Below are 27,652 nucleotides of genomic sequence, written 5' to 3'. Positions count from 1 at the left end.
AAAGGAGAATCGTGGTTCAACAATGGTGAAGACAATGGCGCTGTGAGAGAGAGATCGTGTAGAGAGAAATAAGATACGGTGATTTTGAGAGGGAATAAACTGAAAGAATGAGAGAAAAAAATATTAGACAGCATATTTAATGGCTTCACGGTAGGAAGTGACCATAAGTACATATTTTGTTATAAAAACTAAAAGGTAGCTATACAAAATAATATTTTAAAGGGTTTTTATTTATAATAAATAGGGTATAAAGCTTTGCTATAAGAGGTAAAATTTTCAAAAAAAAAAATCACTTCTTTTGCGTCTTTACTGAATTTTGTATTTAAATTTTTCAACGTGAAATATCAGTGTGCTTCTTAATTTTTTTTTCCGGTTCACCAGTAGAAAAGAAAAAGGAAAAAAAATAACTAAAGAAATGTAAATCTTCAGAAATCAATGGTGTATAATATTAGTGCATGATAAAAAGTAAAAACACATAAATTCGTTATTTCTTTTAGTAGAATTGGTTTAAATTGTCAATATCATCACCTTTTCTATTGTTCGATCAATTAGCAAAAAAGCCTGTGAGACACTTAAGGAATTATTCTCAATAATTTGCATATAATGCAGTAATTTTAACAAAGATATGATGTTATTTATTTATATCCACATATATTTCAGCATTTGGAAAGGACTTCACTTTTTAAAAAATTCCAAATATTGTTGGGTACAGAGTAAGTATAGAAAGTAGTTTATTTTCCTTAAAAACATAAAAACTTTACATATTGCATATATCTAAAAGGATTAGGATATATTTAGGTCATTACTACTAGATTTAGGTTTTATGGCTATCACCTATATAAATAGGAAAAGGCATATCGAGAAAAAGAAAAGACTTTCTCTTTGTCTATTTTAAAGGACTCGAAATTGATGTTAAATCTCCTTACTCTTTGAGTCACAAACTTTTCATTCTTATTCTATTGCCTAAGCATAGTTAGTTTAATTTAATATGGAAAAGGGAGGAGATAGTGAAGAAAAGAGGAGGGAGAAAGCAATAGATGAATGGCTACCGATAACGTCGGACCGGAATGCAAAGTGGTGGTATTCAACCATGCACAATGTTACTGCCATGGTTGGTGCTGCTGTTCTTAGTCTACCTTATGCCATGTCTGAGATGGGATGGTAACTTTATTTATTTCTCTTTTTCTTTTCTTTATTTAATTTGTTTTTTTTTTTTTATATTAGTTGAATTTATTAGGATTCAACCACAAATTAGTTTGGGAATGCATGAGTCGTAGTATTGTATTCTTCCTTTTTCTTTGGGATTTGTTTTTATTCTTCATTATCAAATTTTTTGATAAGGAATTGCCTTGACTATGAATGTTTTAAAATTTAGATATACTCAAATTCCGGTTTTGTATAACTAACTGCTTGATATCATCTAATTAGCAGTTTTTCTAACCTATTTTTATAATTTTTGAAAATTTTAAAAAACTGATTCTGGAAATCTGGAAAATAGTAGAACTATTTTTTTGGGACTCCGGAGATCTCGTTATTTGTTTTTTAAAAACTAAGCCTTTAGTTGTGGCGTGCATAAATTAACCAAACATTATGTTTAGATCGAACTAATAGATGCATGAAAAAATTCCAAGAAATTCTTTTCCCAAATGCCAAACCTATCAAACTCACTTACTTCATTATGATTTTCTCCTCTTTCCAATTTGTCCTCTCTCACTTGCCAAATTTCAACTCCATCACTTCTGTCTCCTTCGTAGCGGCGATTTTGTCCATGACTTACTCTGCTATAGCATGGACTGTGTCACTAAAGGAATTAGGAAAAAGTGAGAGAGAAGTTAGTTATGGTCCAAAAAGTGAAAAAATATCAGATAATGTGTTTATGTTTCTGAGTGCATTAGGAAATGTAGCATTTGCATATGCTGGACATAATGTAGTTCTTGAAATTCAAGCTACAATTCCTTCAACAGAAGATGCACCTTCAAAAAAAGCAATGTGGAAAGGTGTATTCACAGCTTATATTATTGTGGCCTTGTGTTATTTGCCAGTGGCTTTCATTGGATATTATTGCAACTGCTAACATTTTTGTTGTCGCTCATGTCATTGGGAGTTACCAGGTATCTTTCACTACTTTTAATTACAGTCAGACATCTCTATAACAGAATCGCTATATAACAACACTTCGCTATAACAACCAAAATAATCCGGAACAAATAAGGCTGTTATAGAGAGGTTTGATTGTATAAGATTTTATGCAAGTAGTATCGGTCTATTGCCATAGCTTTTAGACCTAGGACTGTGGTTCTTTTAAGTCTTTATGTCTTAAACTAACAGTTACTCTACATAGTTTTCAAATGATGTCGATTTTCATATATACTAGCTAGAAAAGTTCGTTGCAAATTAACCCGTGTCAGATACACCCCATACTAAGGGATGTCTCTGTCACTGTCTACAATAATAACAAGTAACTACTCAGTACAAATAAAATATGTTAACCTAAAAAAAGAGTACATAACTTGTTTTAGTAGACTAAAATAGTTAGTATAATAAAAATTTTACACATTGCATATATATAAATTTAATCCTTTATATGTAATTGAGGAAACCTACTTCAACTGTATAAACTCTTTAAGTCTTTGATGTGCCTCAATTGATAATATATTATGAGCAACTTAGATGTTAGTAATTTACCTAATTAATCTGTTGTATATTACTTAATTTACATTTCAGGTTTATGCAATGCCAGTGTTTGATATGATAGAGGCATACGCTGTGAAGTCATTGAAATATAATCCTTCCACTCTTCTACGTGTTTGTGTGCGTACGGTTTTTGTTGGTAAGTTATTTACTTGTTTATTAGAAAATATTTTTGCACAATTAGGAAATAAACTGAAAAAGTTGTTTAATTGCTCTTTTCTATGTATTTTTTTTATTCTTGCTATGGTCTTCTGTTATTGTAGCATTTACATTGGTTGTGGGCATGACAATACCATTCTTTGGTGGTTTGATGGGATTCTTTGGAGGTTTTGCTCTGGCACCAACCTCATATTATGTAAGTATATTTCATAGATAACTCATTAAATTTTCACTTCATTAAATCAGAAGTTATGACTATATAATACTCATATGACAAACATATTTAATATTTACTATGTTTTTAATTTCTACCTACAGCTTCCATGCATCATCTGGCTTATTATAAAAAAGCCCAGACGGTTTGGCTTGTCATGGTGTACGAACTGGGTAAGTTTACCAGAACTTGTAAATGTAATCATGAAATTTACTTACACTCGGTGTTTACATCAAACTAATCAATAAAACTCAGTGATTAAAAATTAAAATGAGAGTGCATATAACTTCACCATAGTTAAGTTGAAAAACAAATATCTTACGTACATATTTATTGATTTGATATAAATAGCGATGTCCATACAAATTATTTAGGGGAAAACTTTTTATACACTCGATGATATGCATCAAAGCAATAAGTACATAACAAGTGTCTTTTGCATAAGATATAGCATCTTATCATTGTTAATAAATGCAGATTCTCACATCAATATATAAATTAATTGTGATAAATTAATATAATTTTGTACATGCAACGTTTCATGCAAGCCTTTTCCCTACTTACCCCTATCTCTTATTTTTTTTTCTCTTTATGTTACAGCTTTGCATTATAGTGGGTGTACTTTTGACTCTAACATCTCCCATTGGTGGATTATGGAGTATCATCAAATCAGCCAAGACTTATCACTTCTACACCTGATCGATACGGCCAATATGAGTTTTTAGATGTTAAATTATGTGCTATATCCTGCCTGTTTGTGAGGCATAGATGCAGAATTTTAGGATAATTCTTTCAGTTTCAGAAGAGCTTTTATATATGGAAGTTTGCTAAAGTTTGAATTGTAATTTTTGGACAATTGAACTGTTTTTCTAATCAAAGTTTCATCACAGGGATAGAGGAGTTAGGCCAGACTCCAACATGCGTATTCCAAAAATCACAATTACACGAAGGAGGATATAAACCTTGACCTCAATTACAAAGTGTAGATTGGTGGAACCCAATCTAGTTTGTCGTTGATCACAAAGGAATTCTTTGAGAGTTGAGGACACCTTCTTACAAGTTGGATAGTTCATATCATACATTACTACATACAATCTAGTCATAAACACTCTAAGCAATGCACTGCCAAGAGATATCATCATTAACAACAAAATAATTTCTTTTGGGCTCGAATCAAAAATTTGGTAAACCATCCTGTTCTAAATTCATTGAAGCCCTAACATTTATATGCAGTGAAACAATTTCATTGAAGATAACACAATTATGTGAGTTTACTCCTAGGTTAGAAAGTTGATCTGCGACCATGTTGCCTTCTCTAAATGCGTGTGTAAACTTGAAATCTCCAGTTGTAGTTACCTCCCAAATTAAATATGCTCAATAATATGTTTGATTTGCCAAGAAGGTACCATCTTTCTATTAATCATGTTGACAGTAAACATTGAATCAGATTCTACATGAACTTTCAAAAAACCAGAATTTTTACATAAACTTAATACCATGCAATAATGCCTTAGCTTCTATTAAACTGGCCATAAAATTCTGCAAAAGCCTTCATCATGTTGCCGTGATGATCACTTATGATATCCCCTCCTCCTGCTGAACCAAGATTACCTTTGTTGCATCCATCAACATTCAATTTTACCCAACCCCTATCAGGTTTGTTCCATTTAATAGCCTGGGAGTAAATAAAAAATTGTAACTTCTCCACATACTTACACTTGTCGATCCAGAGTTGTGAAAGTTTTAGAGTAGGAAACTGACAATTAAGGATTAATGTTAAGCACTTTGAGATGATGATATGCCACCCTGACATGGATTTATTATCAAACCTTGCTGCATATCTGTTCAACCATATTTTCCAACAAATCATAGACGGTATACATTGGAGTAACACTGAGTGAACTCCATTTCTTTCTTTAGCTAACCACCAATTCATGATGGTTTGTCTTAGATGACCAGTGCTAAATCAAACCCCAAAAAATAATTACGTTTGAAGAACCAAACCTGTCTAGCAATTTGGCTATCTCTGAATATATGGGGCATTGTTTCCTCCTGTGTCTAGTACAACAACTACAAACAGAAGGGATTAGAATCCCAATTTTCTTAATTTCATCATATCACAACCCAAAATTCTAACTTGTCGTGATGGCGCCTATCGTGGTACTAGGCAAACCGTTCTTTCGAAATAATTCCAACACCTTTAACAGAAATAAATTAAAGCAGTTTAAATAATAAAAGTTTTAATAAAACAGGGATAGAAACCCAAAACACAACGCGGAAGTTCCCAACTATCGGGGTGTCATAGAGTACATAAGCATCTATACATCACAAGTCTAGAATATACTGTCTATGATAGTCTGAAATTAAATACAATAAACAGAAAGATAGGAATGGAGTGACAAGGTATGCGAAACGCCGGGCAGCTACCTTGGAGTCTCCAAAAGATCAACCGTGCAATAGAATCAATACCCACCGTGTCCGAAAATACGTGGATCTGCACACGAAGTGCAGGATGTAGCGTGAGTACAACCAACTCAGTAAGTAACAATACTAAATAAAGAACTGAAAGTAGTGACGAGCTTCACAGTTATAGTCCAATTACAGTAATTTCAACATAGGGAGGTAGGCATGCTTTCAAGTTTGACAATTAAGACCAAAACAGTAAATTCATGTCCAGTTCAACTAAAACTGAAGATAATATCTCTCAGAAATTTCAAGATAGTGATATATGACAGCTGAAGTGCAAAAATAATGAAGTCAATGCATCCTCTCAGAGCAACAGTCACTCAGTCCTCCCATTCACTCCAACCTCACATTCACTCTTTCCTCACATTCACTCATTTCTCTCAATCACTCAGCACCCGGCACTCGGCACTCAGTAGGTACATGCGCTCACTGGGGATGTGTATAGAATCCGGAGGGACCCCTTCAGCCTAAGCGCTATAACAAGTCAATCATGGCATACCTCAGTGAAACTAGGTTTCAGCATGCAACCCGATCCCATAAACATCCTCATAATCAGGCCCTCGGCCTCACTCAGTCATCATCCTCTCCAGTCTCTCAGGCTCTCAGAAATCATGATAAGCAGCCCAAACAGCAATAATATGATGCATCAATGATGAACAATAGACACTGAGATGTAATATACGAGTATAATTGTGACTGAGTACAAAATAACAATTTAGCAGATAATTCAATATGTACACGACCTCTATGGGTCCCTACAGTGCCAACACATAGTCTAAACATGATTGCTAACATCATTTGTGGTTCAATTTCTCTAATATATGAAGAATGTACAGACAACAACAGATTACTCAATTACACAGTTCCATGAAATTTGACCAAGTCACAATTCTTACGGTGCACACCGACACGCCCGTCACCTAGCATGTGTGTCACCTCAAAACCAAATACATGACACATAATACGGGGTTTCGTACCCTCAGAACCAAATTTAGAACTGTTACTTCCTCAATCCAAGAAAATCTCTACTCCAACACACTCTTGCCTCGCGAAACGGCCTCTGAATGCCTCGAATCTTGCCTCGCGAACCCTTGTTTTAATAATCTGCCCAGCACTTCCGCTTCTGCGGCGTCGTAGAAGTGACATCACACACGCATCTGTGGCTCATTCTGCTCCTGCGGTCCCTCACTCCGCTTCTGTATGCTCGCTTCTGCGAGAACCCAAGCTGCCTCTGCCGACTAAGCCCATCTGCCCAGTTTTTCTTTTGCGGTTCCCCTGCCGCATCTGCGGTCACGCAGATGCGGAACTCACTATCGCACCCGTGCGCCGTCCGCTTCTGCGCACCTCTCACCGCACATGCGGCCATGCAGGTGCTGAAAACTCCTCGCACGTGCGACCCCCTGCACACTCCCCTCCAACTCGCACTTGCGCAAGCCATCCCGCACCTGCGATCAAAGCTCCACAGGTGCGGTTACACCAGTAGAGGTCTAACTTTAGCAATCACTTAACTTCAACTTTTGATCCGTTAACCATCTGAAATCAACCCGAGGCCCCCGGGACCTCAACTAAATATACCAACAAGTCCTAAAATCTCATACAAACTTAGTTGAGCCCTCAAATCACATCAAACAACTTGAAAAACACGAATCGCACCCCAATTCAAGCCTATTGAAACTAAGAAAATTCAACTTCTACAAATGACGACGAAACATATCAAAATAGGTCTGATTGACCCCAAAGTTTTCACACAAGTCACAAATGACATTACGGACCTACTCCAACTTCCGAAATTGGAATTCGACCCAAACAAAGTTACAATCAAGAACAAGTATTATTTATCGTGCATTGATGATCTATTTGACCAGCTTCAAGGAGCGAGGGTGTTCTCTAAGATTGACTTGAGGTCTGGGTATCACCAGTTGAAGATTCAGGACTCGGATATTCTAAAGACAACATTCAGGACTCGTTATGGTCATTATGAGTTCCCCATGATGTCTTTTGGGCTGACCAACGCCCCGGTAACATTCATGCATCTGCTGAATAGTGTATTTCAGCCTTATCTCGACTCGTTTGTCATAGTGTTCATTGATGATATCTTGGTGTAATATCGTAGCCAGGAGGAACATGCCCAGCATTTGAGGATTGTGTTGCAGCGGTTGAGGGAGGAAAAGCTTTATGCTAAGTTCTCCAAATGTGAGTTTTGGCTTAGCTCGGTGGCGTTCTTGGGGCACGTGGTGTCCAGTAAGGTTATTTAGGTGGATCCGAAGAAGATAGAGGCGGTTTAGAGTTGGCCCAGACCATTCTCAGCTATAGAGATTCGGAGTTTTCTCAGCTTGGTCGGTTATTATCGTCATTTCATGGAGGGTTTCTCGTCTATCGCATTGCCTTTGACCAAATTGACCCAAAAGGGTGCTGTTTTCAGGTGGACGGATGAGTGTGAGGAGAGCTTTCAGAAGCTAAAGACCGCCTTGACTACAACTGCAGTTCTAGTTTTACCTTCAGCTTCAGGCTCTTATACAGTGTATTGTTATGCTTCTCGGATCAGTATTGTATGTGTTTTGATGCAGGAGCGTAGAGTGATTGCTTATGCTTCGCATCAGTTGAAGCCCCATGAGAAGAACTACCCTATCCACGAATTGGAGTTTGCTGCCATTGTTCATCCATTGAAGATTTGGAGGCATTATCTCTATGGTGTATCTTGTGAGGTGTTTACAGATCATCGGTGTCTCCAGCACTTGTGCAAATAGAAGGATCTAAATTTGAGGCTGCGGAGATGGTTGGAGCTACTAAAGGACTATGATACCACTATTCTGGATTATCCCGGGAAGGATAATGTGGTTACCGATGCCTTGAGTAGAAAGGTGGTGAGTATGGGTAGCCTTGCATTCATTCATGTTGGTGAGAGACCTCTTGCAGTTGATGTTCAGGCCTTGGCCAACCAGTTCGTGAGATTAGATGTTTCGGATACCAGTCGGGTTCTAGCTTGTGTAGTTTCTCGGTCTTCCTTATATGATCGCATCATAGAGCGTCAGTATGATGATTCCCATTTACTTGTCCTTAAGGACACGGTTCAGCATGGTGATGCCAGAGATGTTACTATTGGGGATGATGGAGTATTGAGGATGCAAGGTCGGATTTCTGTGTCTAATGTGGATGGGCTACATGAGTTGATTCTTGAGGAGGCCCACAGTTCGCGGTTCTCCATTCATCCGGGTGCCACAAAGATGTATCAGGACTTGAGGCACCATTATTGGTGGAAAAGAATGAAAAAGGATATAGTGGGGTTTGTAGCTCGGTGCCTCAGCTGTCAGCAGGTGAAGTATGAGCATCAGAGACCGGGCGGATTGCTTCAGAAGTTAGAGATTCCAGAGTGGAAATGGGAGCGGATCACCATGGATTTTGTAGTTGGCCTCCCACGGACTTCGAGAAAGTTTGATGCTATTTGGGTGATTGTGGATCGGCTAACCAAGTCCGCACACTTCATTCCTGTTGGGACTACTTATTATTCGGAGCAATTGGCTGCGATTTACATCCGAGAGATTCTCTGCCTCCACGGCGTGCCAATGTCCATCATTTCAGATCGAGGCACATAGGTTTGGAGAGACGTGTAGCGAGAGTTGGGTACCCAGGTTGAGTTGACATTTCACCCTCAGAAGGACGGACAGTTCGAGCGCACTATTCATATATTGGAAGACATGCTACGCGCTTGTGTCATTGATTTTGGGGGTTCATGGGATCAGTTTCTGCCGCTCGTGGAGTTTGCCTACAACAACAGCCACAAGTCGAGTCTTCAGATGGCTCCATATGAGGCTTTGTATGAGAGATGATGTAGATCTCCTGTGGATTGGTTTGAGCTGGGTGAGACTAGGCTATTGGGTACTGACTTGGTTCAGGATGCTTTGGACAAGGTTAAATTGATTCAGGATCGGCTTCGCACGGTGCAGTTTAGACAGAAGAGTTATGCCGACAGGAAGGTCTGTGATGTTTCTTACATGGTTGGGGAGAAGGTTCTGCTCAAGGTTTCACCCATGAAGGGTGTTATGAGGTTCGGGAAGAAGGGCAAGTTGAGCCCTCGATATATTAGGCCATTTGAAGTACTTCATAGGATTGGAGAGGTGGCTTACAAGCTTGCCTTGCCACGTAGTTTGTCGAGTGTGCATCTAGTATTTCATGTTTCTATGCTCCTAAAGTATGTCGGCGATCCGTCTCATGTTTTGGATTTCGGCACAGTTCAGTTGGATGGTGATCTGACTTATGATGTGGAACCGATGACCATTTTGGATCGATAGGTTCGAAAGTTTAGGTCAAAGGACATAGCTTCGATGAAGGTGCAGTGGAGAGGTCATCCAGTTGAGGAAGCTACTTGGGAGACCGAGCGGGAGATGCGGAGCAAATAGCACGGACAACTCACGTGCTATAGTATCAATATCTGGGTCCGCACGGACCACTCACGTGTTATAGTATCAATAACCTCACAATCAGGCCCTCGACCTCACTCAGTCATCAATCTCTCCAGTCTCTCGGGCTCACTATGTCATGAACCTAGCCCAAAATGATGATGTGATGTATCAACAATTAACAACAGGGACTGAGATATGATATGCAATGAATGTATATGACTGAGTACGAAATTATAATTTAAAAATATAATTCAACAGCAGAAATGACCTCAGTGGGTCCCAATAATACCAGCATTTGCCTAAGCATGATTTCTAACATGAGTCACAGCTCAGTTTCTCTAACACATGACAAATACTGGGAAAAATACAAGTTAATTAACTACACACCTCTATGGAATCGACTCAGTCTCAATTTTTACAGTGCGCGCCCATACGCCCGTCACCTAGCATGTGCGTCACCTCCAAACAAATCACATAACACGTAATTCAGAGTTTGATACCCTCAACACTAAGTTTAGAAGTGTTACTTACCTCGAACAAGCCAAATCCAATACCGAGTAAGCCAAGCGATGCTCCAAAAATGCCATCCCACGCGTACCGACCTCCGAACGGCTCAAAACTAGCCAAAAGGAACTCAAATACATCAAATAAAGCCCAAGAAAACAATTCCAAATGGTAAAGGTCGAATCCTTAATCAAAAGCCCAAAATCAGCCAAAAGGTCAACCCGGGCCCGCGCCTCGAAACCAGATGAAACTTACAAAATCTGATAACTCATTCAATTACGAGTCCAACCATACTAGTTTTACTCAAATCCGGCTCCAAATCGATGTTCAAAACTCAAAAATTCACATTATGAAACTTTAGGCAAACCCCCCCAAATTCCTCTTTAAATTCACAAACCAATTACCAAAAACGAAGATAGATTCATGGAATATAATGAAAACCAAGTGTAGAACACTTACCCCAGTCCTTGTGATGAAAATTGCTTCAAAAGTCGCCACAATTCGAGTCCCACATCTCAAAATATGATAAAAGAACCAAAACCTCGATTTTTATAGCTTCTGCCTAGCGGTTTTCGCATATGCGGTCAAAATGTTGTATCTACGACCTCCGCTTCTACGGATAAAATCTCGCCTCTGCGAAGCCCCATGAAAACCGTCCCTTTCGCACTTGCGGAAATTTTTCGCTTCTGCGCACGGGCAGGTGCGCCAAACAATTTTCGCTTCTGTGCCACATGCTGCTTCTGCGGTCGGGTCATTACATCCTCCCCCACTTAAACATACGTTTGTCCTCGAACGTGCCAAGAGTCGTTCCAAAGTTATCAATCCTCCGTGTAACCTTACCTTGCACATACCCGGGGGTGAACCTACGTCACCCTATTCCATATAGGCCTGACAACCCAACATAACTTAAGATCATTACTTCAACCTAAGCTCGTAAACCACATAATCCAATTTCCAACATCCGAAATTTTCTATAAGTCCCGAATCTCGCATCAAATCATAACCATAACCTAGAACAAAATCACATGATATACCACATAACTCAAATACTAATAGAAATTACTTCCGATCACAATTGCTACACAAAACAACTCATTACCGGTAATAACCTCATTTCAAACAAAACCTCGTTCAAAAACCTTCGTACACTGTCGACGATGAAATAAGCACGCAGAAACTCATAACCACTCATCAGATCAACAATCCATGGAGCTCCCTCTCCTTTGACAAGAACTATAGCCAATTTCTAAGCCGATCAGCGATATTAACGTTCCAAATATGCTGCAAACAAATCTGATGGCACCCATTCTAGGTCCAATGACCTCACTTTATCAGGCCCAACTATCCTATCGACATGCCACACCAATACTACCTAGAATCACGACCTGTGCAATCCGTGCACAATAAGCAACAACTCAAATGTACCCAAAATGGAAAATGACTCAAACAAGAAAACCATCCCACATCTTCAACAAGTACCACCACAACCGCAATGCTACAAAGACATCTTACATAGTAGTACCAATATGCACGAATCTAACACAAAGGATCATATCTCAACATGCGTGACCCCATCCAAACACTGGTCTATATGAAATACCTCAAGCCACCATGCTCAAAATCAACAACCACGTGCAATTTGACGCCTAGTAACAAATGTGCATGACCGCAACCACCGAGAAGAAAATAGCACCATACATCATAACCGGACAAAGGCCATAACCAAAGCGTAATCAACCATTCTGAACCCCAATAACCATTCTGCTCGAATTTTGCTATAAGGCCCAAATAGGACCGCACTATGTGTGCATATAAACAACAAATCCAAACCCCTAGTGGCATAGAAAAGTAACACATAGATCATATCAGAGCACGAATAAGCTCCACTCTAACTGAATGGCACATCCCCCAACAATAGCAGTATGTAGTCGACCAACATGACCCGATGTAGAATACAAATCCTCGTTGGGCCTACCAATGGGCCCCAAATCAACTATGGTCATCCACAAATAGATAAATAATCCTCCGAAAGTCCATAATGACCTAACCATAACATATACTATCATCTGGATAGCTTTGGCCACGTTTTCACAGTCCACAACCACAAATAGATCTGCTTATGAGAACTCCTGGTCTCCGAATCCGTAGAATACACGAATCACCATATCAACTCCACCGCCCGAATGTCTAACACATCTCTCATACACGATCATCCCACGAGGAATACTTCTAAAATTCTTCCGTGCCACATAACAAAATTTGAATATCAATAGTCGATCAACCATGTGAGTACCGCAATACCAATGAAGTATTCGTACGTCAACACTTAGTGCACTTTCTGAAATGTACGCTCTCCTCAGGAAATACCAAGTGGTAATATCATTCATCTAGTCATCTGAAACCGCCCATGTTGTCTAAGAATTCATGCCCTTCCTTTCAAAACTAAACTGTGACCTTGCACACTCAAATTTTAATTCCCCACAACATAGCGCATCTATCATGAATATGAAAAGTACGAGAGTCTCATAATCAATTCTTAGTCACAAGCAAACTACATACTCAATTAGCCAGAAACCTTCTATTGGATCTCATCCAGGAGAAAATCACAACACGCAACATGCTCCTCATGCCGGTAGGAAATATCCATCTCAAACCGTGGTAGCAACCATCGAAACTCTTTGAAACCCATTAACACGCAACCAAGCCATCAGAACCGAATTCCTCTAACTCAACCAAGCCATGCAGGTCTCCAAACCCAAGAGTATTGCCACGAAACACCTGTAGAGACTCACCACATCATAAATACCCCAAGGAACCAATTGTATTTATTGCCTTGCTGCTCCAACCTAATATCAAGTTGTACTATTCCTCTGAGTTCCTTCTGAATTACCCTCAAGGTGACACTTCTTATTGCCAGAACACCACGATCCTTAACCAAAACTCACCCCGCGAGATCCTAAAATAAAACAACACCATCCTAAGGCCCATAAGCCGTTGTATTCCCTCTTAAGCACCCCAAAAGTGCCACAACCGAGACACCCACTCTAAAGAGACCTTCTGTAAATCCAAAACTATTTCATTCACCTTACTGATGCTGAAATGTAGAATCCATAATAATATAGAAATGCCACAAGCCTCGACACCATCCAACTTAAATCTCACATTCTAGCCATATACAAATCCGCAAAATTCTCAATTGCTACATATAAATCTTGAACCCATTAGAACCTTCTCGAGAGTCATCCACTCTACTCAAATCTCAATTGTACAGGACAAACGGGTCGAACGACATGTGCCCCATTAGAACAACAACTCCCAAAGAAGTAATCCACACCTTTAAGAAACCGAGCAATTTCCTACTGTATGCGCACTACATCTTTCACGAATAACGACTCAATCATTCCATGATTTTCATATACCCATAAGGTGTAACATAACCCGCATCCAGAAATTCCTTTACTCGAGTCATCCTTCATCTCAAACTCTGCAAGTCATAACCGATCCACAAGTATGCTTCAGACCAAAACCAATACTACACGTAACCATGCAATCAAATCGTTGATAGCAAACTCCCCCACTTAACTCAATGCCATAGAATAGAACATCTGATAACTCACCAAACCCATACTCTATTACTGCCATAATACCGCAGGAAGATTCAACTAAATCCTTCAAAAGCTCACATAACACAAACCATATAGTACCTCAAATAATCCACTAAGCTCACATACATCCACATGATGATCAGGTCAACTTTCTCAACCAAATTCAAATTCAAATCTTAACACATATACTCCGTTGGTAGAAAGAAAACTCTCCACACAACATTATAAGGATCACACCTCCGTAGATTACTCCGCAGGAGATAACCCACCTGCTTAGCCTAAAATTGACATCTATACCCTTTCGCAACCACGATTACTACACCATCACAGAATCTTCCTGAGTTTGAACTCACAACAAGACATGAAAATCTACTTCACTCCACAATTAATCAATACGAAAAATCTTTCAACACACTCATAAATTGAGGCTATGTGTCACATCAAGACAGCAATCTAGCACCCCATAGTCCTACTTACATCCCAGGCAAACTATTCTCGTCATAATCAAACCATCTGAACACATTCCGCAATCACATCATGCTCATCATATAGCCATCCGGCCACTCATCGAGTCACAAATTCCACTCATAGGGACGCTATCGATCACATAAGTTCCCAAAAGACTGTGCCCACACAGCCGAAATCTACATGCTCGAGCTACAATCAAAACCCGGCCTCAAGTCCTCCAAATTGGCCCATCATCAGCACCCAGAAATGACAACTTGCACCTCATCCATGGAATCACCAGCCGATACCGAGCGCTTACATGTGCACACGGATGCGTGGAGGGAATTCAAAGAGTTATGTTTCAAACTGAATCAATTCCGCACGATAAGGAAAGAAAGATGGGAAATTATCCTAAATTCCCTGTAGCCTCTCGAATATAGGTATGGATGTCATCATTCCGATCCACAAGACTCTACTAGACACTTGCTCATGACTTGTAGAACCTATGAAACTAGAGCTCTGATACCTCCTTGTCACGACCCAAAATTCAACTAGTCGTGATGACACCTAACCCAACTCGCTAGGTAAGACAAATAACAACTATCCAATTCCATGAAATTTAATAAGACAATTAAGTGAAAGAAAATATCTGAATCTTATACATTCCCTAAGGACTGGTAATATAAATCATGAGCTTCTATGATTAGAATTTACCAAGCTGTTATGAAATAAATTCATCATATGTTTGAAATGTACATAAAAAGTTTTTTATAAATATATGGCTATCATGAACAAGAAGCAGCTACAATCGGAACGCATGTACGTTTTTAAATCCCGCTCCCATCGATCACAGCAATATCAACATCCAATATCTGCAAGCAAGGTGCAGAAGTGTAGTATGAGTACAACCGACCCCATGTACTCAATAAGTAACAAACCTAACCTTAGGTTGAAAGTAGTGACGAGCTGGAACACATGTCAAAGTCCAACACCAATAGCCAATAACATCTCATAACAATATAATAAAAGTGGTACAAAAAATAACTCAGAAATATAATGTTCATCTCGTTCACGGTTTCAGAAAATAGACATGCTTTTCAAGTATAACAATGAAAACCCAAATCTTTTACCGAAAGTACCAAAATATGAGAAGGTTTGTAAAATCATGATTTTCCTTCCAAAACATTTCAACAGGTAAATGTTTCATTCTCAAATGGCATGAGGAAAAGTACATTTATATGCATAGATGCCAATGTGTATGAGAATTCATGCATGACGTGATACCATACAATATGAGAAAAAATGCATCTATATGCTTGTATGTCAAGTGCGCATGCCGAATGTAGTACAACATAGTGAACAACCATTTGCATACTCTCAGAGTATCAATCCACTTAGTCCTCCCAATCACTCGGCACTCGCATTCAATAGGCACCTGCGCTCACTTTGGATGTGCAGACTCCGGAGGGGCTCCTTCAGCCCAAGCTCTATAATCCGCATGGACAACTCACGTGCTATAGTATCAATATCTGGATCCGCACAGACAACTCACGTGCTGCACGGATAACTCACGTGCTATAGTATCAATAACCTCACAATCAGGCCCTCGGCCTCACTTAGTCATCAATCTCTCCAGTCTCTCGGGCTCACTATATCATAAAACTAGCCCAAAATGATGATGTGATGTATCAACAATTAACAACAGGGACTGAGATATGATATGCAATGAATGTATATGACTGAGTACGAAATTATAATTTAAAAATATAATTCGACATCAGAAATGACCTCAGTGAGTCCCAATAATACGAGCATTTGCCTAAGCATAATTTCTAACATGAGTCACAACTCAGTTTCTCTAACACATGACAAATACTTGGAAGAATACAAGTTAATTGACTACACAACTCTACGGAATCGACTGAGTCTCAATTTTTATGGTGCGCGCCCACACGCCCGTCACCTAGCAAGAATAAAGAGGATAGTACACAATGTTATAACTTCTGAGAGAGTGATACATTAAGCAAGAAGACAGTACACTAGGATACATTCATACTGCTATTCCTGAAGGTGCTTGAGGTTCACGGTTGGGGGGGGGGGGGGGGGGATTTGGATGAGATAGAGAAATTGGGGAGGGGGAAATGAACAATGTTTTGACTTCTGAGAGAGGGATATCGCAGGGAGTAGGGTTTTTTCTGGGGAGATTTTCAGAGGGAAATTTTGGGGGGAAGTTTTGCAAAATAATTTCTCTTTTGAAATTAGTAAGTAAGTAGTAGTTTTCTTTTTTACCAAGGAAGGAAAAATAGTAATTTGTTTACATTTATTATAAATGTCACTAACTAAATGTCATTTTTGTCATTTTTAATTAAATGTCAGTATTTATATAATATTTTCTAATAAATGTCGATAAATTATCTTTTTCCGACATTTATTATAAAGTCATTAATTAAATATCGTGGTAGCTCATATTTGTTGTAGTGTACCCACTCCAAAAGAACAAAACATTTACACAAAATTGCCATTTTACACAACCAAAATCTAAACACAACCAAAAATTTAAATAACAGAAAAAATCACCTAAGTATTTCTTGTCAAACATATATATCAAAATCAGATAGAATTCCATACATGCATGTAGCAAATCTAGGCAATAAATTATGAAAAAAAAAATTGAATCAAATATGGACAAACTTTCAGAAAAAATTAGAAGTGAAACCAGAACACGGTGCAAGAGAAAGAACCAAGAGAGAAAAGTTACCATACTAGAAGATTATAGCAAGCAGAAGGTAAAAGCAAAAAAGGATAAAACTCATGAAAGAATTCTGAATATTGAAAGCGGAGAAAACTCCAACATAGAGATCCAGAGAAGCCCACAATAATTGAAAAACTTACCAAAACAAAAAGATTATATCTTGAATTCTTGAAATAGCAAAGCAAGTAAAAAATCATAAAGAGGAATTGAGGAGAGAGAATTGGAGTGGAGAGATGGATAATCGGAGAGTTTGTATTTGAAATAATAAAGTACACGTGGTTTTGGTAAAGTAAAGGTGCGGTACACGTGTCAATTCGCTAATAAGACAGGCTCAAATAAAAGTATAATACACAATGCATTTTGTACAATTCAGGATTGATGTGTTGTACAGCCTTAGCCGCTTATATATAGTAGTAATAGTAAAGTAATAATCAGACCACATATACAAATATACATCATGTTATCTAGTTAGACGCAAGCAGGCTCTGATACCAACTAATGAAAAACAAGTATGAACAGCGGTAGCAAATAGCCAAGATCACTTGCATATAATATAGACAACACATAATTACTGATTTTACTCAAACATATCTCTTGAAGCCTTCAAGTCATCTTCCAATTCCACAGTTTTTTATTGTGTGACCCGAATAATGCCCGAAATTAGCAAAATTCATGTGGGCAAATTTCTCCTTGGAAAATCATGTAGTAAAAATATTTTCTCCTTATGGAATAAGACCTCTTAATATAGCCACAGGTTTTAGGGTTTAAAACCTTTCCTAAACCTGTTGGGTCTTCCTTTTCCACCAAGAAATATGATTTTTTTTAATTCTTAATTATTCAGGCACAACAGGGACCACAATATCTAATTAATGAGACTTCTTATTATGGACTTAATTTAAAATATCCGAATTAATACTGCCATAATAAATTATGAATTATTCCACTAAAAATTCGTAACTGCACTTCTCAGTTCAATTTTGAAATTCTTTCATTAAACCTTATTTAGCTCCCCGTGTTAAGATTCAGATACTAATCAAATAAATTAAATTACTGACAATTTAATTTATTTTTTATTTTCTTTAGACTTTTGCTTAACTTGTATCATGTGACGGATACAAAATCCACTTGTATCATATGGATTCCTTCAACTAACTATTATTTCGCCAATGTATATCATCATTGTCCAATTTACCAGGTATATTGACCCACAAACAAATCTCGCCTTTTAATAAATCAAAATAATAAATAATATACACAACCAATAACAATTATATCAAGATTAAGAGTATAAGTACGTTTAGTGGCTAGAGAAGTTATTTTACTAAGTCAGTATAAAATACTTATCCCTACTTGGTCCGTTCAATACATACAAATTATACTAGTACAAGAAGTCAGAATTAAATTATTCCCATAATTAAGATATCTTTGACAAGTACCGAACGCAATGCTCGGAATGATAGTTTTATGGCCCATCTCTATGGGATGATGGATTTGCAGCTAAGGATAGGAGGTCAACCAACCACATCTGTGGAGAGGACCTTATTGGAGCAGCGGTACCCACACAACGCTCATGGCCAGCAGCTGGTTGGGATAGGTGATGGCTACAGACTCCCCGATGATGAGGATATCAACACTCCTGAGCAGCCTTAGGTCGAGCCGGAGCAGTTAGATGATGAGGACGATGATGATGAGGAGGGGAAAGCACATGATGAAGAGTGGAGAGCCTCAGAGGATGAAGACGCAATTTGATCAGGGAGTTTCCTTGCACCCTACTCATTTTTCTTGTTTTGTCAATTTGTGTATGCACTGAGGACAATGCATGATCTAAGTGTGGGGTGGGGACTTGTAGAAATTACTTCTAGTTATTTGTTTTGTTGTTTTAGTAAGTGTCGTTTTCGTTAGCAACTTGTTTTAGTTATTTGTTTTAAGAATTTGGTTTAGTGATTTGTTTTTGTTATTTGTTTAGTTATTAAAAAAACATAACTGGACTCTTCCCGACGATGGATCTCCTAGATAGTTTTCCTGAGGGAAGTAAGTCTAGAGAAAAAAAAAGAAGATTTTTTTTAGGTAATGTAGTAATTCCCCCTTGGTTTTTCTTTGGGCCGCGGTTCTTTTCCAAGAGCTTTTAGTTGAACCGGGTGTAGTTAGTTTTAATTTTTAGGAGTAGGAACCACGAAGCTATGCATTTAATTGTAGAAATATCTCTTAGCTTTGTTATGCCTTGAGAATAGTTAGGACTATGGTCGTGATGCTTAGGCTCGGTTTTTGACTCTAGCATAAATACCTTAAATCGTAGATTCCTAATTTTGCTTAACTGCTTTGACTGGAGTGTCGCGATGAAACCAATCCTGAGTGAGTTATGTGCCATGTGTGTGAGAGTTTTGTATATATTCTGTGCATCGCATTTGATGTCTAGAACTTGCCCTGTGTGTGCAAAGTGAAATAGTAGTCTTGTTCATTCTGAGAGGTGATATAGGCGTTTCTTTGTTAAGCCAGATATATATAGTTTATCCACCTAAAAGTTATGTAACGTAGTTAACTCCTTTGAGCCTGTAATCCTGTTTCTTTGGCAACCACACTACAAGCCTTACCCAATTGTTTGAATTAACCATCTATTTGAACCGTTTTATCTCTAATGAGCACTTGAATTGTTATGAACTTTGTAAAAGTAAAAGAGTGGGATGGTTGGTTTGGCTTTTGAGTGGAACTAATGAAATAAGGAGAAAGGTGCATTGTTTTAAAAAATTAAGAGCCGCTTGAATTGAAAATGAAAAAAAAAAGACAAAAATAGTTGTATTGCTATGAAAAAGAATATTCTTAGATAAGTGGTGACTCTTAGTGTAATTGTGCTTAAAGAAGTATGGGGTAATATACATTGATGTGAAGGTGGAGTTTTGGTTTGACATAAGTATGGGCTGGAATGTTAAAGTATATGTATTAAAGTGCTTAGGGAGGTGTAGTCACTCACAAATCCAAATATATCCTACCCGACCCGCGGCGTACATTACAACCAATCAAAGTCCTATTTGATCTTAGACTAAATAAGCTCGATTAATAGAGTATTACACTACGGGCAAGCCTATGGTGCATCATTTGTGGCATATGAATGTTATTTCTGAGAGCGAGTGAATTTTTTCCTATCTTGAGTTCCTACGTTCTTAAAATTCATCGTGTGTGGAACTGAGCTCTTTGTTGGGTGAGGGCACGTGATTCATAAAGGAAAGGTAATGTCATTGACCTCCATGTTAGACTAAGTAAGTAATTTGTGAATAAGTCATGGTATGTGAGTGAAATCTTGAGGCGAGGATATTACACCGTGGTGCTTAGACTATTTTAAATATTCTTGGTGCAAGGAGTTAAGGGAATTGCTTAGTGAGGTTTTGTCTATAAGTTGGTCACATTGCTCGAGGACGAGCAATGTTTAAGTATGGGGTATTGATGTGTGGCTATAATTCATGGTTTAGAACACTATTCGCCTTGCATTTTATACGCTTTAATGATAAATTACACTTTATTTACTCGTAATGAACGCCATTTTATGTGTGTAGGTGAATTGAAGATGAAAGTAGAGAAAAAAGGATACTTAAAAGTCGAAAGCGTGCTCGGGAGGAGTTGAAAAGGAGAAGCCGACGAAGCCAGGTACACTAAGCGTTATACCTGGCGAAGCCAGACCTAGTGCAGGCCTTATACCTGGCGACACCAGGCTAAGGCCAGGTGATAGACCTGGCGAGGTGAGGCAGGAGCGAGATAGACCAGGCTTTATACCTGGCCACGCCAGGCTTGGGGCGAGGTACACCAGGCATTAGGCCTCGCAAGGCCAGGTCTGGGCACTCACAGTCCGAGTTTTGAAGACTTATTTCGTCTCTGGGTTTGACTAGGACTTTGCCTACACGTTTAGGTCTTTTTCTACACATATAAATAGACCTAAAAATACCATTTTGGGGGACTTTTGCAACCGGAGGCAAGAATAGCTTGTGGAATCACCTGTTGGGAGTTAGAATCATCGATTTCTATATCCTTTCATCTTTACTTGTAATTTAATTATGCAAAATATTTGGGATATTGTTACTATGAGTATGAGTAGCTAAAATTCCTAATCTAGGATTTTGATGGAACCTATTGAAGGATAATTTTATTGTTACGTTAATATAAATTTGCCGTAGTATTTTCTCTATTTGTTCAACTATACTATTCATGTGGTTAATTGAAGGGCCCTCAATTAGCTGTGCCTATTTAGTATGTATTACTCGGGAGAGAGTGCATATTTAGGTAGTTGTTGAACAACATCACTCCTAACGTATATGAGGGATCAATATGAAGGGTTTAAAGGTGGGATTAGAGATAATGAAACCTTGGTGCGATCTGAGTGAGCCGTACTTAATGCCAGCTAGCGTAATTCGGTAGAATATGTCTAGTAAATTGTGGTAATTATTCGGGAGAGAGTTACGACAGTTATAGTGTTCATAATCGATAGAGAAGACTTAGGCGAATTTATAGAAAACGTAGCGAAAAAGATTCCGACAATAGGAAAAATCACAACCTTAGATCTTTCCAATTCTTGTTTACAAACCGTTCGTAGTTAGTCATTTGTTAGTGCATTTTCATTATGTAATATTTAGTTAATAAACATCCAAATTATTATTCAAATATTTCTGAAGATTGATTGCGTGAATTTATGCGGGTCTAGCAACTGTGGTTGATAGGTTAATTCCCTGTGGGATTCGACTCCGGACTTATTAGCCAGAATATATTTGCGACGACCGCTTGTATTTTTTATAAGGCATAGTTGGGCGTGATCACCTCTTCCATGTCAACATTCAAAATCAATTCAGCTATGAACAGACCATGTCCGCTTCACTTTGGGAAAAGATACAACTCATATCAGAAACTTTGATCAAGACATTTTGAAACTCATGTTAACAGAGATGAAATTTAGCAAATCGAGATCTAGGGTTTGAGAACAATCTAGAGAGAGAACCTGCAGATAAAGGAGAATCGTGGTTCAACAATGGGGAAGACAATGGCGCTGTGAGAGAGAGATCGTGTAGAGAGAAATAAGATACGGTGATTTTGAGAGGGAATAAACTGAAAGAATGAGAGAAAAAAATATTAGACAGCGTATTTAATGGCTTCACGGTAGGAAGTGACCATAAGTACATATTTTGTTATAAAAACTAAAAGGTAGCTATAGAAAATAATATTTTAAAGGGTTTTTATTTATAATAAATAGGGTATAAAGCTTTGCTATAAGAGGTAAAATTTCCAAAAAAAAAATCACTTCTTTTGCGTCTTTACTGAATTTTGTATTTTAATTTTTCAACGTAAAATATCAGTGTGCTTCTTTATTTTTTTTTCCGGTTCACCAGTAGAAAAGAAAAAGGAAAAAAAACAACTAAAGAAATGTAAATCTTCAGAAATCAATGGTGTATGATATTAGTGCATGATAAAAAGTAAAAACACATAAATTCGTTATTTCTTTTAGTAGAATTGGTTTAAATTGTCAATATCATCACCGTTTCTATTGTTCGATCAATTAGCAAAAAAGCTTGTGAGACACTTAAGGAATTATACTCAATAATTTGCATATAATGCAGTAATTTTAACAAAGATATGATGTTATTTATTTATATCCACATATATTTCACACGTAGAGCATTTGGAAAGGACAAGTGCATAATTAATACGATTCACTTTTTAAAAAATTCCAAATATTGTTGGATAACAGGTATAGAGTAAGTATAGAAAGTAGTTTATTTTCCTTAAAAACATTAAAAAAACTTTACATATTGCATATCTCTACGAGGATTAGGAAATATTTAGGTCATTACTACTAGATTTAGGTTTTATGGCTATCACCTATATAAATAGGAAAAGGCATATCGAGAAAAAGAAAAGACTTTCTCTTTGTCTATTTTAAAGGACTCGAAATTGATGTTAAATCTCCTTACTCTTTGAGTCACAAACTTTTCATTCTTATTCTATTGCCTAAGCATAGTTAGTTTAATTTAATATGGAAAAGGGAGGAGATAGTGAAGAAAAGAGGAGGGAGAAAGCAATAGATGAATGGCTACCGAACAATTGTGGCGTGCATAAATTAACCGAACATTATGTTTAGATCGAACTAATAGATGCATGATATGTTTGTGCATATAGACTTTTCTCACTTGATCATTATATTTATATATAAATGGTTGTTTGCATCAAATTATATTAACTAATTAACATGGTTAAATGACTTAATAATATATATATATATAATCATTTTATTAAGTCATTTAACCATGTTAATTAGTTAATATAATTTGATGCAAACACCCAATGCAATTAATTTTACCGCATCCATGCGCGCATATCTTCTGAGTTAATGATATAGTTTTTTTTTTCCTTTCGACTATTGACATAATGAATACATTTGTGGTAATTAAGTTGACATACCTTTTTTATCGGATGTCTCCAAAGTTACTGTCGACATACATATATTCTAGGATATCTCCTTTTGTTTCTTTTTTAATTTTGGTAATTATAGCTTGTTATACAAATTTGTTGTCTGAAAGATCAAATTAAAATTTGCAAGTGATACCACATTCATCTAATTATTGTATTAAATTGTAATAAATGTTGCAGGGAAGCTGGTGTAACGGTAACGTTACTATCATGGATTATAACATTCTACACAATCTGGCAAATGGTGGAGATGCATGAAATGATACCAGGCAAGAGATTCGACAGGTACCATGAGCTTGGCCAATATGCTTTTGGTGATAAACTTGGTCTCTGGATTGTTGTACCCCAACAAATTGTAGTTGAAGTTAGCACTTGCATTATTTACATGGTCACTGGTGGCAAATCCTTGAAAAAATTCTAAGAAATTCTTTTCCCAAATGCCAAACCTATCAAACTCACTTACTTCATTATGATTTTCTCCTCTTTCCAATTTGTCCTCTCTCACTTGCCAAATTTCAACTCCATCTCTTCTGTCTCCTTCGTAGCGGCGATTTTGTCCATAACTTACTCTGCTATAGCATGGACTGTGTCACTAAAGGAATTAGGAAAAAGTGAGAGAGAAGTTAGTTATGGTCCAAAAAGTGAAAAAACATCAGATAATGTGTTTATGTTTCTGAGTGCATTAGGAAATGTAGCGTTTGCATATGCTGGACATAATGTAGTTCTTGAAATTCAAGCTACAATTCCTTCAACAGAAGATGCACCTTCAAAAAAAGCAATGTGGAAAGGTGTATTCACAGCTTATATTATTGTGGCCTTGTGTTATTTGCCTGTGGCTTTCATTGGATATTGGGTGTTTGGTAATGGAGTTGATGATAACATCTTGCTCACACTACATAGACCTACATGGCTTATTGCAACTGCTAACAATTTTGTTGTCGCTCATGTCATTGGGAGTTACCAGGTATCTTTCTGTCACGACCCCAAATTTCCTTCGTAGGATGTCGTGATGGCACCTAGTCTCTAAGACTAGGTAAGCCTATCAATGCGGAATAATAATAAATATCTGAAATAAATAAACTACAATTCAAACAATTTCAACTCCCAAAACCCGGTAGAAATAAGTCACAAACTGCTAACATTTTTGTTGTCGCTCATGTCATTGGGAGTTACCAAGTATCTTTCACTACTTTTAATTACGGTCAGACCTCTCTATAACAGCATCGCTATATAACAATCATTCACCGTAAAAGCCAAGTTTTTATGGAACTAATTTTTATGCTATGTTATAATATATGTTCTCTATAACAATACTTCGCTATAACAGCCAAAATAATTCGGAACAAATAAGGTTGGTATAGAGAAGTATGGCTACATGACAATACCATTCTTTGGTGGTTTGATGGGATTCTTTGGAGGTTTTGCTCTGGCACCAACCTCATATTATGTAAGTATATTTCATAGATAACTCATTAAATTTTCACTTCATTAAATCAGAAGTTATGACTATATAATACTCATATGACAAAGATATTTAACATTTACTATGTTTTTAATTTCTACCTACAGCTTCCATGCATCATCTGGCTTATTATAAAAAAGCCCAGACGGTTTGGCTTGTCATGGTGTACGAACTGGGTAAGTTTACCAGAACTTGTAAATGTAATTATGTAATCATGAAATTTACTTGCACTCAGTGTTTACATCAAACTAATCAATAAAACTCAGCGATTAAAAATTAAAATGAGAGTGCATATAACTTCACCATAGTTAAGTTTAAAATATATTTATGAAAAACAAATATCTTAAGTACATATTTATTGATTTGATATAAATAGCGTTGTCTATACAAATTATTAAGTGGAAAACTTTTTATACACTCGATGATATGCATCAGAGCAATAAGTACATAACAAGTGTCTTTTGCATAAGATATAGCATCTTATCATTGTTAATAAATGCAGATTCTCACATCAATATATAAATTAATTGTGATAAATTAATATAATTTTGTACATGCAACGTTTCGTGCAAGATTTTTCCCTACTTACCCCTATCTCTTATTTTTTCTCTCTTTATGTTGCAGCTTTGCATTATAGTGGGTGTACTTTTGACTCTAACATCTCCCATTGGTGGATTATGGAGTATCATCAAATCAGCCAAGACTTATCGCTTCTACACCTGATCGATACGGCCAATCTGAGTTTTTAGATATTACATTATGTGCTATATCCTGCCTGTTTATTGTAAGGCAGAGATACAGAATTTTAGGATAATTCTTTCAGTTTCAGAAGAGCTTTTATATATGGAAGTTTGCTAAAGTTTGAATTGTAATTTTTGGACAATTGAACTGTTTTTCTAATCAAAGTTCCATCACAGGGATAGAGGAGTTAGGCCAGACTCCAACATGCGTATTCCAAAAATCACAATTACACGAAGGAGGATATAAACCTTGACCTCAATTACAAAGTGTAGATTGGTGGAACCCAATCTAGTTTGTCGTTGATCACAAAGGAATTATTTGAGAGTTGAGGACACCTCCTTACAAGTTGGATAGTTCATATCATACATAACTACATACAATCTAGTCATAAGTACTCTAAGCAATGCACTGTCAAGAGATATCATCATTAACAATAAAATAATTTCTTTTGGGCTCGAATCGAAAATTTGGTAAATCATCTTGTTCTAACTTCATTGAAGCCCTAACATTTCTATGCAGTGAAACAACTTCATTGAAGATAGCACAATTATGTGAGTTTACTCCTAGGTTCGCAAGTTGATCTGCGACCATGTTGCCTTCTCTAAATGCGTGTGTAAACTTGAAATCTCCAGTCGTAGTTACCTCCCAAATTAAATATGCTCAATAATATGTTTGATTTGCCAAGAAGGTACCATCTTTCTATTAATTATGTTGACAGTAAACATTGAATCAGATTCCACATGAACTTTCAGAAAACCAGAATTACTACATAAACTTAATACCATGCAATAGTGCCTTGGCTTCTATTAAACTGGCCATAGAATTCTGCAAAAGCCTTCATCATGTTGCCGCGATGATCACTAATGATATCCCCTCCTCCTGCTGAACAAAGATTACCTTTGTTGCATCCATCAACATTCAATTTTACCCAACCCCTATCGGGTTTGTTCCATTTAATAGCCTGGGAGTGAATAGAAAATTGTAACTTCTCCACATACTTACACTTGTCTATCCAGAGTTGTGAAAGTTTTAGAGTAGGAAACTGACAATTAAGGATTAATGTTAAGCACTTTGAGATGATGATATGCCACCCTGACATGGATTTATTATCAAACCTTGCTGCATATCTGTTCAACCATATTTTCCAACAAATCATAGACGGTATACATTGGAGTAACACTGAGTGAACTCCATTTCTTTCTTTAGCTAACCACCAATTCATGATGGTTTGTCTTAGATGACCAGTGCTAAATCAAACCCCAAAAAACAATTACGTTTGAAGAACCAAACCTGTCTAGCAATTTGGCTATCTCTGAATATATGGGACATTGTTTCCTCCTGTGTCTAGTACAACAACTACAAACAGAAGGGATTAGAATCCCAATTTTCTTAATTACATCATATCACGACCCAAAATTCTAACCTGTCGTGATGGCGCCTATCGTGGTACTAGGCAAGCCGTTCTTTCGAAATAATTCCAACACCTTTAACAAAAATGAATTAAAGCAGTTTAAATAATAAAAGTTTTAATAAAACAGGGATAGAAATCCAAATCACAACGCAGAAGTTCCCAACTATCGGGGTGTCACAGAGTACATGAGCATATATACATCACAAGTCTAGAATATACTGTCTATGATAGTTTGAAATTAAATACAATAAACAGAAATATAGGAATGGAGTGACAAGGTCTGCGAAACACCGGACAGCTACCTTGGATTCTCCAAAAGATCAACCGTGTGATAGAATCAACACCCACCGTGTCCG

The 27,652-nt window shown here is 37.3% G+C and overlaps 1 long non-coding RNA gene and 2 pseudogenes across 1 annotated transcript; all 3 read left to right on the top strand.

Annotated features, from left to right (window-relative positions):
* The first annotated feature begins 835 nt into the window (after nucleotides 1-835).
* On the top strand, nucleotides 836-3,998 carry LOC138903693 (lysine histidine transporter 2-like; annotated as a pseudogene).
* A 3,889-nt stretch (nucleotides 3,999-7,887) lies between these two features.
* LOC138902877 (lysine histidine transporter 1-like) lies at nucleotides 7,888-24,682 on the top strand (annotated as a pseudogene).
* Nucleotides 24,683-24,889: 207 nt separating this feature from the next.
* On the top strand, nucleotides 24,890-25,878 carry LOC138903694 (uncharacterized). Its single transcript, XR_011413036.1, has 3 exons — nucleotides 24,890-25,129; nucleotides 25,252-25,320; nucleotides 25,769-25,878. It is a non-coding gene; the product is annotated as an uncharacterized lncRNA (long non-coding RNA).
* Nucleotides 25,879-27,652: the final 1,774 nt, after the last annotated feature.

This window comes from Nicotiana tomentosiformis, chromosome 12 (genome assembly GCF_000390325.3).
Source record: "Nicotiana tomentosiformis chromosome 12, ASM39032v3, whole genome shotgun sequence".
NCBI lineage: Eukaryota > Viridiplantae > Streptophyta > Magnoliopsida > Solanales > Solanaceae > Nicotiana > Nicotiana tomentosiformis.
This window is presented reverse-complemented; position numbering and strand designations above follow the sequence as displayed.